This window comes from Callorhinus ursinus, unplaced genomic scaffold (genome assembly GCF_003265705.2).
Source record: "Callorhinus ursinus isolate GAN/ISIS: 27379988/994484 unplaced genomic scaffold, GSC_fseal_2.0 scaffold30, whole genome shotgun sequence".
Taxonomy (NCBI): Eukaryota; Metazoa; Chordata; class Mammalia; order Carnivora; family Otariidae; genus Callorhinus; species Callorhinus ursinus.
Window position 1 is genome coordinate 6,160,775 of NW_027397092.1, and position 17,569 is coordinate 6,178,343.

The 17,569-nt window shown below is 37.1% G+C and overlaps 1 protein-coding gene across 2 annotated transcripts in view; it reads left to right on the forward strand.

The window, feature by feature from the left end:
- Positions 1–17,569, forward strand: part of PRR16 (proline rich 16) — a 235,542-nt gene that overhangs the window by 166,599 nt on the left and 51,374 nt on the right. The window lies entirely within an intron of this gene.

Sequence of the window (17,569 nt, forward strand, 5' to 3'; positions counted from 1 at the left end):
AAAACATCACCCACTATTCTTTTACTTTCTCCTCCTTTTTTTCTTCACTTTGCTTTTTTCTTGGCAAATGTATCTGCAAATCCAAGATTCTCCACTTGCCCCCTTTTGCCATCAACTGAGGACTTCCAAATTGTATCTTCAGAAAATACTCTCTTCAAAGTTCCACTTCTGTGTGCACCTTCCTATTATATAACTGCTTCCGAGTATCCTGTAAGCAACATAAATCTGATGTATCCAAGTTAGAATTCAGTCTCCTGCCCACAAACCCGAACTGTTACTCTTCTTTGATACCTGTCACCCATGCCACCTTGTAGGTACCCTTTGTAATAAGCCATGAAAAGATCACTTAAACACTTTAAATAGTTCCTCTGTAAAATGAGAACAATATTTGCCTTGCAGAATTGGTGTGAAGACAGGTAGTAGATTTGACAAATGCCATTGTTTTAAAAATAATTGTTATATGTTTAATGATTCAAAGTAAACAAAGACTTTAGGTGTCCATACATGGTAAAATATGGGGACAAATAATAGAATAAGTTGACTAGTAGAGTCTTATAATAGAATAAGCTTATTTTATTTTATTTGAAAATTTTTATTTATTTGGGAGAGAGAGAGCATGAGTAGTGGAAGGGGCAGAGGACAAGCAGACTCCCACTGAGCAAGGACCCTGATGAGAAGCTTGAACCCTGGTCCCTGAGATCATGACCTGAACCAAAGAGCTGAAATCAGATGCTTTAACTAACTGAGCCACCCAAGCGCCCCTCTGTAAATTTATTTTTAGAATCATTGAGAAAACTTGTAAATATATAAAAATGTCTCAAAGATTAGGAAAGATGGTAATAATAGTACAGAAAAAAACTAAAAATTATCTAAATGTCCCAAAACAAGATTAAGTAAACTATAGATTATCTTGGGGTGCCTGGATGGCTCAGTTGGTTAAGTATCTGCCTTCAGATCAGGTCATGACCCTGGGGATCTGGGATCAAGCCCCGCATGGCATCGGGCTCCCTGCTCTGCAGGGGGCCTGCTTCTCCCACTCCCTGCCTCTCCCTCCTGCTGTGCTCTCTCTCTCTGACAAATAAATAAAATCTTAAAAAAAAAACTATAGATTATCTTTTCGGTGGTATATGAGGCGTATGGTAAATGTGGTAGAAAGATGCTTGTAATTTAATGTTATGTGAAGAAATTATGGTATAGAATTACATATATTGTTTGGTCAAATTGTGCATAAAAAAGAAATTTCAAAATGCATATTATAAGTATATATGGTAGCTGAGCTAACTTTTATTTTTTTATTTTTTTTAAAGATTTTATTTATTTATTTGAGAGAGAGAGAGAATGAGAGATAGAAAGCACGAGAGGGAAGAGGGTCAGAGGGAGAAGCAGACTCCCTGCTGAGCAGGAAGTCCGATGCGGGACTCGATCCCAGGACTCCAGGATCATGACCTGAGCCGAAGGCAGTCGCTTAACCAACTGAGCCACCCAGGCGCCCTGAGCTAACTTTTAAAGTTCTTTTTATTGTTACTTGCTCTTAGAATTTAGAAAATCAAGTCAAACTGGTAAAGCAGCAGTCTCTGATCTAAAAATAAAATAAGTACAAATATTTAAACATGTTACAATATTTTGAGATAGTAACAATAAAAATCTTATCTTTTTTTCAAAATGACTTTTTCACACAGTGGCCTGGAAACATTTTCATATATATATATACACGTATATATATATATATATATATATGAAACAAAACAACAAATGATTTTTCCTGTGTTGTCCTACAAGGAAGCAGTTTTTTATGTTATTAAATTTTAACGAAACAATTAAGAAGTAATCTTAAGGGGATAGTTCTCCATTGATGGCAAATCATACCTGTCAGATTACACTAAATTCCCGGATAGTCTTCCCATTTAAACAATAAACAAAACAGGGATAATTTGGAATCAACTCTGATCTTGAGCTTTTCTGGTTTTGTTTTCTCTTGGGAATTCATGTTGGCAGGTTCAGAAAGAGCATTTACTCAGACTCTATAGGGAAAGTCTTTATCTGTCTGTCACACTGAACAGAGTGTTTTTCCACATCTGGGCAGCAGTAACCTGCCATCCAGGTGCTCAAGTGCCTTATTTTTAACATGTTTATTTATTCTCCCTAAATTCTTATACCATCTATTACTACTAAATCACTTGCTAGTGATTATGTTTGGAGCCCACGTGCATTATTGGAGGATCTTACAGCAAAGCTATAAGCATTTTCAGAATGAATAACTGAAGCTTTAATTTGGTGCTTAGATAGCAAAGAATGCCTTGAATACCAGGTGTCCTGTGCATTTATGCGTTTCCTCTACCTCCTCAAAGCCATTTCATTCCAACAGATGCTGTAGGAGACTCTCCCTCTTCTTGCTAAAATCAGTGGGGCTCCAACAGTGTATTTTTGCAGATTCACTGCTCATGATGAAATCCTTTTGAATTCCAATGTGCCACAGTGTAAAGCTTCCTCTAAGCTTCCTAAAATTTAGAGAAATCCATCCAGGACTGAGAGATCTGAACATGTGAATTGACTTCAGTTAGGGATGGAGCCTTTATTTATTTATTTTTTTTATAGCATCTGAAAGCCAATGTTATCATGAACAGGGTTGGTTTCCGAAATTAGATATTTCTGGATTTCTATTTAGATTCTGACAACTCCAGCTATATGACCATAGGTAAATTTGTAAATCTCTCTGAGCCCTTGTTTCCCCATCTACCAAAGTTGGCAGAATAACACTGATTTTCCTAACATAATTTTGAGAAATAAAAGGAGCAGACATATGAAAGCATTTAGTACTATGCATGACAATTCTAAGATGCTCACTCATGGTTTTTTTTTTTTTTTTTGAGTGTCTAGTACATGGCCAACATGGCGCTAATAGGTGATTCAAGCAGTTCATTCACTGGGGTTTGCATATTTGTTTGCTTATCGTCTGTCTCCCCACCACAAAATTATGAGCTTCACGAGAGCAAATATTTTGTTCAAACACTGATGTTTGACTGGATCAATAAATGAATGAAATGTCATCTGATTTAAATCTTAAAGCTGCTTAGTAAATGGCCACATGATATGAGTGGAAAGGCTCAAGGGGTGTCCTTTATGAGGGGGTAGCATAAGCGAAGGCAGGAAATGAGAAACAGTGTGGTGTCTGGAGAAACTGCCCTCAGTTTCATATGGCTGGGATGTGAGGGGTAAGGTGGAGAGGAGCAGCACGTCCTGAAGGGTTTTGTGTGCCCTGCCAAGAAATGAACTTTATTCTGTAGTTCACTGGCTTTCAACAGCTCCTCTGCTGACCCAAATGAGTTCCTCAGACTACCTCACAACTGGCAATGGAGTAAGGGAGAAGACATGTGGCTAGGGCTTTATCCTACAACCTCTATTTTTCCCCCCAAGCTCCAGGAGAGGGTGCCAACCATAACTGTTTTTATTTCCTTAACATATTTTGAGTACTGTGTTTAGGGTTTTGAGTTATGATTTAATTTTTTAAAGATTTTATTTATTTGACACAGAGAGAGAGCACAAGCATGGGTAGCAGCCCAGGGAGAAGGAGAAGCGGGCGCCGCAGGGCTCCATCCCAGGACCCTGGGATCATGACCCAAGCTGAAGGCAGATGCTTAACCAACTGAGCCACTCAGGTGCCCCAAGTTATGGATTATTTTTATAAATAATTTTACTATATTATAAGAGAAAAATACTATTTTAATGGCAACTATGGATTATTCCATGCAGGGGAATGGTATGGAAACATTTGTGTTCTTGTTAGCTCACACTAGCAGCTCTCTGAAGGATACATTTTCAGGCTTCTAAGCTAAGTAACAGAGTGAATCATAGTACAATGAAGGTAGAAAACACCAAAGGTAAACATGCATTGTAGTAGTAAGACAGGGAACACTTAAGGTCTTGCAGACTTGGAAGAGCTTGTAGAATATTCAGCAGGGGGTGTTCAATTAAAATTTAGGTAGACAAATCTAAGCCTGGAGAAGTTTCTGGGTTGAAGACAGAGGTTTGAGGGTCATCTACATAAAGGCAAAACTATAATAGTAGATAAAAATAACCAGTAAGATTCACTAAGAGATTAGTGGACCAAGGACGGATCCCTGGAAATCATTGGCTTTTCACAGACCAGGGTAGGATAAGGAGCCCAGTGAGGAGATACAGAAGACATGATAACCAGGGCACCTGGGTGGTTCCGTTGGTTAAGCATCCGATCTTGATTTCAGCTCAGGTCATGATCTCAGGGTCATGAGATCGAGCCCCACTTCGGGCTCCATGCTGATCGTGGAGCCTGCTTTAGATTCTCTCTCTCCCTCTCCCTCTGACCCTCCCACCCCACTGGCACTCTTTTTCTCTCTCAAAAAACATAAAATAAAATTGTAACCAAGGTACAAAGAAAACTATGACAGTTCCGTCCACGGCAATGGAAGCCATGAGCGTGATGAGTTTAAGAAAGAATGAGTGAGCGTGAAATATAAGATGTCTGGCAGATTTATCCAATAGGGAGTCAATATTACAATCATACATATGAAAAATAAAATTATTTACCCTGAGATGGCTTTTCTAGTGCTACTATATATATATCTAAATTTGACATCTCATCATGCTTAGCAGAGAATCCTTTGTTCTTTGATTGCCTCCAGATTCATTCATGTCCTTACCCAGACTGAAAAGTGTTCCTATGGTGATCAGAATTAATCCTTTTCTCTTCTATGTAGATGTAAAGATATCATTAAAACATAAGTTATCCCAGAACAGAGTAGCCTTAAATGTGAGCCCTCGAGGCAGATGTTTAGAGTGTGGCATTTGGATTTCACAAGATTTGTGGTAAAGTTGAGATAAAAGGCATGCTTCATAAATCAATAGCTCTAAGGACCTAGCAAGAATTTGTATCCTTGCGTCTGATAGAACATTTCCCTTGAGAAGATAGAGACCTGTGTTGATCATAGATATCTGTATTTATAAGTCTACAGTCGGTTAAAATGTGTTCTATATTCTGGATATAGAGACCAAGAATTAGGGATCAGAAATCTTCAGAAATGTTCTTCAAATGTTCTTAAGTTGTATGAGAAGCCCTGAGTGTAATGATTTGGACTGCCACTCGTACGAAGTTTGGGGGAATGTGTTTCAGTGGTGTGTTGGATCCGGCTCATACTAACTCATAAAAGCGGATGATGCACACCCTTTCTCAACTCCCCACTCAAAGATGTCATGTTTATAGCTTGAAATCAGCGGTGGTGGGAGGGCTTACCTCATGGAACATGGCAAAGACCACACATCTTTTATTTTTTCTTTTTGTTTCTCCTTTTTCTAGAGAGCTAGTTATTACAATGAATGTTATCAGTACCTCTCTGATGGAAGAGACAGGTCAATGCAATTGGCATTTATCTGCTCCTTTTGTAGTGTTCTTTTTATGCCCGACTACACTGAAACACAGTTGCTCAGGGCAAGTGTGTACATTCTTAATTTCCAGCACAAGGTGAAGCTGGAAGTGAAAGCACATTATGCTATGAATAGGTAGACCCAATTCTTGGAATGCCCACCTATTCATTATTATACCATATTGATATATATATAATTACCTTTGATCCCACGGTTCCACGAAACTGTTGTTTCCATTATAGAATTTGTGCCAAATTTCTGCCTGTATTACTGAAAATTAGTGATTTTTTTTTCTTGCAGTAGGTTGAGCAGGTCTGTAATTATGAACAGCATTGGACCTATGCTCAGCTCTCTAAGAAATGACTTCTTTAGTAGCTTTGTACACAGCTGGGAAGCACCTATGACTTTCCCAGCGTAATGACCACAAATCCTTTTACATCCAGATGACGTAGGCTTCCCACAGTTTTCCTGAACTGGTAAAGAGGTTCTATCTATTGTTGTTATCAGTTCAGCTCTTTCTTTCTCTTTTTATTTTACAGTGTTTTCAGTGTGTCCTTGGGTTTAAAAAAAAAAATGAAGCCCTTTACCAAGTAAAGCGTTTTTACTATAGCTTGAATACATTAAAGTACACTAAAAAGTTAAATTGATTTCATTTCAACCTATATCATCCCTCATTTAAAATTATCAGTGTGTGCAGGGTACCTCGGTTAAGGAACCTCAGTTAAGCGTTAAGCTGCTGACTCTTGATTTCAGCTCCGGTCATGATCCTGGGGTCCTGGGATTGAGCCAGGTATCAGGCTGCCTGCTCAGTGGGGAGTCTGCTTCTCCCTCTCCCTCTGCAGCCCCCCTGCTTGTGCTCTCTAAAATAAAGAAATCTTTAAAAATAAATAAATAAAATTTTGAGTGTATGTAGCAGAGATAGATTCTACTAATTCATTAATAAAGCTGTCTGATTTCCTTTTATCTTCTAATCTTCATTTACTGAATTTTAAAATTACTTCTCTATATTTAGAGCTCTTTTTGTGAACGTCTAAGTAATATGTTAAGGACTAAATAACTTCACTCTTACATTTTCAATTCAACAGGATTTTATATTTCTTTTTAACCACCAGTGCCTCAGTTTCCCTATTTATAAATGTACTCTCCCTTAAATAATGTGAAGTGTTTGAGTTGAGAATCTTCCAAGCACTTGTATACAGATTCTTAGAATAAAAATTGAGCACTTATGTGGGGAAATTAGAGTTTGGAAAAAAAAATAGTTATTTGAGGAAATGAAGAATGTTTTCTCCGAGTAGCTATTTCTTGACAGTTCATTTGTGACTAACTCAAAGAAATCTCAACATTTTAAGTGTTAGAAACTTAAGAAAAGTAGTTATTGAGTGGTAAGGCGTGGGTTTATAAACTCTGTTTTTTTTCTCCCACATTTCAAATCTAGTTCCTTAAGAATTTTGTGTTTGTTTAGATTCTGAGACCCACACGAGGGGAAGAAAGAAGAAAAAAAATGGCCTCTTCTACACTTGAAGACAGAATAATTGAAATGCACTGAATTTTAATATTAGGGTTTTTTTAAAAATATTTTATTTATTTAAGAGAGAGAATGAGATAGAGAGAGTATGAGGGGGGGAGGGTCAGAGGGAGAAGCAGACTCCCTGCTCAGCAGGGAGCCCGATGCGGGACTCGATCCCGGGACTCCAGGATCATGACCTGAGCCAAAAGCAGTCGCTTAACCAACTGAGCCACCCAGGCACCCTTTAATATTAGTTTTTGTGCCTTAAAAACCTCTTGTACTTCCAGCTCTCCTTGCTTGGCTTAGCCTAGTGACACAGGGCATCATGCAGAACTTCATAATTCAAAGTAGTTTAGAAAAAGTAGGGTCGGCAGTAAAACAACAGGTAAAAACAGTGGTTTGGTTTTGTTTTATTTCCTTGGAGAGCCCGAATTTTACAATGATGAGAATACATCCAACCAAATGTCCCAATCACATTGTTGGGGGCAATTTGAGAAAGTAAGTGCTCAAGGGTCCTGTGTTTGTCTGGCTTCTGCTGGTTCCACACTTATACCCAGGATAATTCAAATGTGTGTTTTTAAAAGTTTCATCTTCAGAATATCTAGGCAACTAATGATCTAATAATACACATGTATACTAACTTAGTATTGATGTTGAGCCGCAGATTGTAAAAAATTTTAAAAGAACTATTGGCGATTAATTCAGGAATTAGGAAATATAGGAAAGAAAAAAAAAAAAGCCCAGGAAAATGCCTTTGGGGGCAAAAGGTGTAGGAATTGGATATTAGGAAAGTATAGAGAATCATAGAGAAGGAAAAAAAAGGGAAAGAAACAAAACATTTTCTACATAGAAAATACAGTATTTATAATCATGACAATGAAGAATTATTGATATTCTTTTTTAAAGCATTGGGCATATCAGTCATGTATCTACAAGAGCTCCTGGGCATAGCTATGTGCTGATCTTCTCTTGGATTTAATGCATCAGTTTCTCTGCCATTAAGTTAGAAGGTGGGGATATCAAATGAGGTTGAACTGGGAAGCCTGGTCTCTAGATTCTCCAATCCAGATATGATCTCTTCAAAATACTTAAAAATATGTTCTATTGAGAAATTAGTTTAATGTTGTTATTTTACACAATCTTTTCTTTAATTATCAGAAGTTGGATTTTGACCTTTCAGGTCATAATACTGACAAGAGTGCTCCCCAACTTTGTCCATCTAATGAGCTTGACCACATGGTCCTTAAGACTGAAAGCGAGGGAATGATTTTGCATGTTAGAAAGCCCTTTCCAAACTAGAACTGACCTTTTACATCTCAACCTCAATCAAACCACCTAAAAAAATTCTTGCACGTGCAGCTTATCTTAGATTTTGCTTCTTAGGCACAGAGCTCAGAATTTGACCTATAATCGTGGTAAGCTGCATCCGGGTACCAATTTGATTTGACTTTATCAGAGGGTGAGTGAGTGATCTATGTTCAGTGTCAGTGATTACAGCTTTTAGCAGACACTTCCTGCCTGGAAGAGGCTATTTAGGCAACAGCAATGAGCAGAGAGACAGGGCCACCTACTGAGACCAGCTATGATCAAGGAAAAAGCTGTGACTATATCAAATGCTGACCTGACCTTTGCAGAGGGGATCTGATTCCCTGAATATTTGTGCAACTCTATTAATACCTGCATCTAAAAATACTATTTCCATACTACAAGAACACCCTTCTGGGCACTGGCAAAAAAAAAAAAAAAGACTAAAAAGGCGTTTTTCATGTCCTCGGGGAACATAAATAGAAATAGAAATAAATAGAGGTAAGCAGTAGCAAGTGGTATAATTAGGCAGGTAAAACTTTGGTAAACCACTCTCCCAAAAGAAGTTCTCAAAACATTGGAAACTAAAGTTTCTATGTGAAGTGTTATGCTAAATATGCATCAAGAAGAATATTTTATATAGGATGCTTATAAAAAACATGTTTTGTTCAATGCCTTTGTAAAAATTTGTAATGTTGAAATAGGAATATTGATCTGCTCTCCCCAAATGACGTGTGTCTACATATGGTTCATCAAGGCTTGTGTTACCATTAAAAGGCAGGGCTAAGGGTGCCTGGGTGGCTCAGTCATTAAGCGTCTGCCTTCAGCTCAGCTCATGATCCCAGGGTCCTGGGATCGAGCCCCGCTTCGGGCTCCCTGCTCGACGGGAGGCCTGCTTCTCCCTCTCCCACTCCCCCCGCATGTGTTCTCTCTCTTGCTGTGTCTCTCTCTGTCAAATATATAAATAAAATCTTTAAAAAAAAAAAAGTGGGGGGTACTGAAATTGCAAATCACAAGCCCTTATCCCAGTTAAGGGAGAAGAGAACGGATTACGTTTTTTTGTCCAACTCAACTCTGAGAGCAAGTTTAAAAAAAAAATGCAGTTGTCAGGTCTGAGTTGTATATATAAAAATCAACCTCTTAGAACACTGAAGCATAAAGTTGGAGCCAAAATGAAGTTTACAAGTAACTGAGAGTCTAGTTAGATTACTCCCCAAATTGATCTATTTTATATTGTATGTGCGACATCAGAGTGAGTTTAACCTTGTCATTTGGAATACTTAGTAAAAAATCTTTTCTGTATTCTGTTTGGCCGTAGGATACAGAGATCTTTGTCTTTCCTCTCACTAGGAATAAACAAAAACAAAACAAAAAAACATTGTAAGAAGTAGGCAATTTAATAAGACAGTAGCATCTTAATTATGTTTAAAGATATTTGGATGTTTCATGTTGTCAACCTTCTAGAAATTCTGATATTCCTATCAGTTTTGAGAAAGCAGTATTCTGCAAGGAAGTCTCAAATAAATTAATAGAAAAACTAAAATATTTTAAGATCTATGTAATAAATAAATAAAATTGGAAATGGCAGACTCAATCTACTAAATTTTTTATAGCAAATATACTCACATGCTTAAATGGCCCTATTATAATTAGACTACATCATATTATATTGTAATTATTGTATTATTCTAGAATAATATCCAGGATTTGAAGTTTTGGATAATTGAATGATAGCCAAACGACTTCATGATTATTATCCTCCAAATTATGACAAGATCATTGAATCCTTAGGGAACTTAGATCTGCATTTTTTACTTAGTAAGACGTTGTGTCCATTTGAGCATAAGTGGGAATGGTGCCCTGATTTTCTTTCTTTTCTCTTTGTGGCTCATCTTTTGAGTATTTGGTGCAGCCATATAATTAGTGTCTGTCAGCTTTCCTCTCTCTCAAGTTAGAACTTTCCTCTTTGGAATTAATAACACTTCAAATTTATGTAACTTGGACTTTATAGCTTTTGTATTTTGTGTCTTGGTTTAAAAGACCACTTCCATTTGAAGGTTACCAGTAAGTTAACACAGACCACCTTCTGGAACTTTCTGTGTTTATATTTTTACATTTAAAATTGTTATTGGAAAAGATCATAATTTTTCTGTTATACTGCATTAACACCTTTGTTATAAGTCAGTTGGACCAAGTGTGTGAGTCTGTTTCTGGCCTCTCTGTTCTGTTCATTTGACCTATTTCATATCCCTGTACCACTGCCATGTTATCTTAATAACAGTGGCTCTGTAAAATGGGTAGACACACAATAGTGTACGTCGTTGGTCATGTTCTTATCTTGCCTTGCCTATTCTTAATGCTTTTCATTTCTATATAAATTTTAGAATCAGTTTTTTTTTTAATTGCCTCAAAAAAAGGCTTCTGGGATTTGGGGACAATTTCCTTCAACTTTTAGGTCAATTTGAAGAAAATTGACATTTTTAATAGGTAGTATTCCAATCCAAAGCACCATAACCCCTCCATTTAATTTTTTTTAAATTTCTTTCATAATATCATGTAGTATTCTGTAGGAGCCTTAAAGATATTTCTATAGATTCTTCCCCATCAGATAGACTATGCTGGTCATATAAATGACATATTTTGTAACTAATTTTTTTCTCATTTGTTATTTCTCATATAGAGAAATACAATCATTTTGTATGTTGACAAATTGTTATCTTGCTAAATTATTTTTAATAATTGTTATGCAGATTCTTTTGTTTTTCTGACATACTTAGTCGTATCATCTGTGAGTCATGAAAGCTTTATTTCTTCCTTCCCCATCCCTGCGACTTTTATTTCTTCTTCAGCTGTTGCAAAACTTCGGCTCTTCAGGCCGTCTTGAACAGTAGTGGTGATAGCAAATAGTTTTGTCTCCTTCCAGATCCCAGAGGGCAAGTATTTAGTATTTCACAATTAAGTTTGATGTTTTCTGTGGGGTTTTTGTAGATTTTTATCAGACTTAGAAAGTGCCCTTCTCCTCCTTTTTTTTTTTTTTGCTAAGAGTTTCTGTTTGTAATCATAAATGAGTGTTAATTTTTTTCAGGTGCATTTTCTTTGTCTATTGAGGTGATACTCCTATCTTAGCATTGGTCTTGTTTTGTCTTCGTTCATTTACATTTAAGCTTTCTCAATGACTGTTTTAATGCATTGCTTTCAAAAAAACATATAAAGCTTGAACGTTTTTGATATAATGCATGTTTTTTTAAGCAATGAATAAATTAATTTACATAAGATGCAGTGCATATATTAGTTTGTGATTCTGTTTTTACTGCTTCTTATATTTTCAGTATTTTTTGTTTTATTTTCCCCCATGAGTGCCTTTTATAGTTTTGGGCGTGTGTGTGTGTGTGTGTGTGTGTGTGTGTGTGTGTGTGTGTGTCTTTTGCCTCAGGTTATTTATATTAAAGACTATTAATGTACACAATATTACTGTTTAAATTCCTTTCACTTTTAATGCTGGCTACCGCTTGACCCTGGATTTGCTAGTTATTAATTTGTCATGGTATCCTTTTACAATTTGACAAAACAGATTGAAGCCATGGTTTCTTCGTATATTCAATGCCTATTGATTAAAGAAAGTTTAAAAAGTCAATGCATCCAAACTGTTTCCATCTGTATTTGTTTCTTATTGCTGCTTTAAAAAATTATCACAAACTTACTAGTTTAAAAAACAGTACAAATTTATCTTGGAGCTCTGGAGTCCTTAAGTCCAAAATCTATCTCACTGAGCTAAAGTCAAGGTGTCCACAGGGCTGGGTCCCTCCGGGCTCTGTGGGAGATACCATTTCCTTGCCTTTCTCAGCTTCGAGATAGGGTCCACAGTTCTTAGGACAGGAGCCCAGCCTCTGTTAATATTAAACCCACCTGCATACCCAGGATAATCTCCTCGCAAGATCCTTAATTTGAACACATCTGCAAATCCCCTGCTCGATTTGTTGTCATGTAATGTAACAGATCTATATGTTCCTAGGATTAGAACAGAGAACTTTGGGGGGGGGAAGGGATGGTTATTATATCTACCACACCTACTTTCCTTCAGAATTTCAGAGTAACTGCTCTAAGGGGGTCTGTATTTGAATTAGTGGAGAAGTCTGAAGATAGCCTGATCTTTTTACAATTGTAAGCGACTTTGCAAAATTTCTTCTTCCTCGAATTTCCATTATTAACAAAGGTATATTTCATTGTTGATGATTATCAGATTTCTCCCCTAGAAAATGTTATGTGCTTTCATCTTCATTTTCAATTTTTCTAGAATTTCAGGAAAATTTTCCTCTTTCTGAAAAGCGTTGACTTTTTGTTAATGGATTTGCTCCTTCAGGAAGACCAGTTATCCCTGGGTTGATCATCTCTGACCACCACCTTCCATACCTCTAGGCTTTTCCTTATTTGCTTGAATTACTTTGTTTTATCTTTGGCCTTCATTCTGAATATATTAATTTTTCCAATTTTCAGTAAAACATTTCTCCCTTGTATGTTCTTTCCCTTTCTGCACTGCATGCATTGACTAATTTAACAATACTGTGACATTGGCCCTATATTTGTTTCCCGACTCTTCAAGCTCTGTTCTCATCTCTTCCTGTTGTTTTACAATTTTATCTCTGAGGTATCAATTAGAATTGTTTTCTATTATAATTTTACATGTGCATTACCCAGTCATTTTCTTCTAAAATAGAGCTTATAATATTTTTCACCTAGCTCATTGTTAACAGAAGAGTTTGGCCCACACTTATTCTTCGCACTGATGTTGTTGGTATAAATTCATTATAAATGTTCACTTCCTCCCCTTCTCTGACTTCTACTTATCTCAAGGCTGCAGTTTCCCTCAGTGTGTGTTCTCTGCATGGTGGAGAGAAGGAGATTGCAAATCGTGGTGGAGTGGGAATCAGATGGGATGAGGTAAAACCTAATCAGAAACACTGAATTGTACTTGGTATCCTATCCTGCAATCACGTCACAGAAGCTATATGCTAATCGATGCCAGAATATCTTCAGACTTCCAGTAGCACCTATGAATTGGGGGCAGAATCGTACAGTCTTGGCATTTGTCAGAGAGAAGCTGCCTGACTAGTTTTAACCATATTCCATTCTGGTTTTTCCAGAAGTCTTTCCAAATCCTCTATAAGCATGAGAAGATAATGAGGATCGCAATTGGATTTTAGACCCCTGTGTTGAGTCTAGAGTGGGCTGGAGATAGTTCAGCAGGTTTCTGTACTTCTTACCACACCAGAAATCTCTTCTTTCTTTTTTCTTAGGTTTAACTAAATTCTTGTTTATTCATGGGATCTTACCTCTGGGTGTTTGAAATGTTTCTACTTTTCTCCCAGCAAGAAAACCAAAACTATAATGTCAACCGCGTTTTCTTTTTCGGAGGTTCTGGGTCTTCTTTGAGCTTCCTCCACACTTTCTCATTATGCTCTTTCCAACTGTGTATTTCCAGTTGAACTTGTTCAGATTTTTTGTGAAATCATTTCTCTCTCCAAGTGCTTCTTACTGGGCTGTTAAATGTTGCATGGGGCTAAACCAAGGTGTGCCTTGGAGACTATTTTTAAAAGCCTTCTCTTTCTCTGACTCTCCCCTCTTGGTTTGATGGCCTCTGTTGTTTTTGTGGAAGTTTGTTGGTTGGTAGTTTTTGTTTTGTGTTTAGCCTATTTGCAGTCATATTTTTAGGTTTGGAGGCAGTGAAATGTTAAGGTTTATCATAATTCTATGTTTGGAGGTTCGTATTTACACTTGTTCAGTCCTTTCTAATAGTAGTTCTTCTATTCAGTTATATTACTTTTTTGTTCCTTTGGATCATTTCCATGTATATTTGGTACAGAAATATATTGGTGATTGGGATTTGCATGGCCCAGGCAACCGTAACTATAATTGACTTTGGTTTGAAGGTCAAGTTAGTGAGGCTCATGAGATCTTCTTCTAAGTCCTGGTGCTGTTCTAGTTAAGCATGATTTGAACCTGGGAAATAGCTCTCCTCTGAAGTTAAAATTGATTTTCTGAAATGTACCCTCCGTCTCTGAAGAAAATCAGAAATTTGGAGCCACAGTAGAAGTTCAGAAATACTGTTTGGTGAAGGATATCTTACTAAGACTTCTTGAACCAACTGGGAGTTAAATCTAGGACCTCCTAATTTTGTTGACCATTTTCCCTTAACTCCTTGGTGTTCATTTTTGATTAACTTCTTTCAGATGACACATTGGATTAATAGTTTGCAGCCTTCACTATGCACTGGAATCACTTGGGAAGTTTTGTTGTCTTTTTTTGTCTGTTTGTTTGTTTAAAGATTTTATTTATTTTGAGAGTGAGAGAGTGTGTGCACATGTATATCAGCGGGAGGGGGGGCAGAAGCAGAGAGAGAAAGAGAATCTTAAGCCGACTCCAGGCTCATCAGAGTGGAGACCGACACTGGGCTCCATCTCAGGATCCTGAGATCATGACCTGAGCTGAAATCAAGAGTCAGGAGCTTAACCAACTGAGCCACCCAGGTGCCTGTCACCTGGAATATTTTAAACACAATAGTACCCAGATCTGAGCCCCAGAAATTTGGTTTCAATTTGCCTGGGGTAGAACTTTGATAGTGGTATTTTTAAAAGCTCCTAGGGGTGTTTAATGTGTGGCCAGAGTTGAGAACCATGTAACAGAATATCAATTGGATGGAATACCCATTTTCAGGAGTGAGACTATGGGAATACCTGCTTCACACTACAACGCTTTTGGATAAATGAAAGTAAATTATTTCCCCTTCACCTGGAGCCACGTGAGAAATTACACTGATCTCAACTATTGTCCAATATAGTAACTGAATAAAAACACCCTCTTCTGAGGAAAGAAAAGCAAGCTATCCTTTGAAATTTGGATGGAAAATATTGAAATCTTATTTTTACAGTCTTCTCTCTTTGAGGTAATTTATCAGAGGTGCTGAAAGATCAGTTTCTTCAGTGACTGTTCCACACAAAACTTGCTTTGGCGTTTACTTGAAATTTGCTATAATTATGGAGAGTTTGAAGTTAAATGCATATTTAAATCCCTAACATTTTTTTTTCTCAAGAAAGAAACCAAAAGACATTTAGACTTAGGCTCAGCGATTATCCATTTTTGTGGGGCTAGAGAGAAGTCTCTAGTCTACATTCACTAGTTAACCTACTGTGCTACTAGAAAATTTACCTCACAAATGCTCTACCCATTCAGGGTTTTTGTTTGTTTGTTTGTTTTAATTAATCTGAGCAGCAAATTAAACATTCCAACTTTTGCTCTGCTGAGAACCAATGCCCTTTACCAGGCTAGAGCAGACAGGCCTGAATTTTCAGTCAGGTTCTGTCTCATGTGGAAACTTCATCTTCTAGAAGACACTCCAGTGTTGGTAGACCTTATCAAATCAGTGATTCCCCAAATGTTCTAAGATGGCCAGGGGGATATGTCACTATAAAATAGGAACAGCATCACATGCTCACTCAGAAAGCTACCCCACTGGCCACCTATCCCCACCATGGATACCTGTATGTAGACAGTCTGATGTTCAATTCATAGACATTACTTAGCCAAGAAATACAGCAAAATGCAAGCATCACATCAGGTGGTTTTTGGAGCTTGGGAATTAACTCTGTTTTCAAGAAAGAGAGAAAGCAGGGAGGGAGTAAGGAAGGGAGAAAAATCATTTAGTTTATTTTCTAAAATGATATTTGTAATTCATGTTGTTCCATGGATTATTAGGCCTAACTAGTTAAAACCATGATAGGTATATTTAGTTTCAAGAAATAAAAAAAATTGACATTTGATACAACCTATTCCCCACATTTTAAGAATTATTCCTATTTTTTTATTTTTTTAATTTTTATTATTTTTTAAGATTTTATTTATTTATTTATTTGACAGAGAGAGACACAGCGAGAGCAGGAACACAAGCAGGGGGAGTGGGAGAGGGAGAAGCAGGCTTCCTGCTGAGCAGGGAGCCCGATGCGGGGCTCGATCCCAGGACCCTGGGATCATGACCTGAGCCAAAGGCAGACATTTAACGACTGAGCCACCCAGGCGCCCCAAGAATTATTCCTATTTTTTTAATTAATTTTTTAAGAATTACATGAAGTTAAGTGATTTATCATCAGTTACCATCATATATTTTCTATATATTATCCAGTAATTAAAAAATGTGGATAATCCCCCTACTACCAAATCTCTATGAGGGATATCTTTGGTTAATATGTTATTGAATGGTTAAACTTTCAGGAAAGTTGGAATCATCAAATATCAATCAATAATGTTTGCCTAAAAAAAAGTAAAATATTCAGGGCGTGTGGGTGGCTTAGTCGGTTTAGCCATCAACTCTTGGTTTTGGCTCAGATCATGATTTCAGAGTCATAAGACAAGGCCCCGCATCAGGCTCTGCACTCAGTACAGAGTCTGCTTGAGATTCTCTCTCTCCTTCTCCCTCTGCCTCTTACTCCTGCTCACACATGCTCCCTCTCTCTCAAGATAAATAAGATTTTTTTAAAAAGAGTAAAATATTGAAATAGAAAAATAGGTTGCTTCTTTCCACATATTTTTAAATCAACCCTATAAGTTTCACAACATGTTGAGATGGGAGTGAAGCTGACACTTTTAAAGCAGCTAAGATTGAATAACATTAATTTCATTGGGCCACGTATTTGTCTTAGTTTTGGAGAACTCAAGCTGAAATATCATGTACGTCTCTTAACCATTTTTCCTTCCATGTAAAATTCATTCTTTGTTGCATTCGTTCATTCTCCTTACATTTTCTGTGTGCCTAGTACAGACCAGAGACTGTAGTAGAGAGCTAGGAAAGTACCTGTCAATGTGGAGAATATGGAATAGGGAAAGAAATATGCATGAATCAAATAAAAGCACAGATATGTAATGTAAACCTTCAATAATGCTCTGAGAGAAGAATACCAGTTCTTAGGAAGCATTTGGAAGATGTTATCTCAAGTGGAAGTCTGGGAAATCTTAAATGAGGAAATGATATTTGAGCCCAGATCTAAGAATTGAAGAACGGTTCATGTGATAAGTAGCCTGTCAGGCAGATCAATGAGATGTGACAAATCCTTGACATAGAAGAGAACGTGCATGGGGAATTACCGGGACTGAAAGAAGGCTCATGTGGGTGGTGGGCAAAGAGCAAGGGAAGGGAGTACTAGGGACAATGAGAGAATAGGTAGCAATCTAGAACTGTCAGAATGGAAAATTTACTTTTCTTTAAGGGAGGTGTCAGAAATGGAATCAAACAGTGATATTTTGTTGTCGGTGTGCTTTAATTTTACAGTCTAATGTTTTTACTCTGATTTTTAAAAAGTCTAGTACAATCAA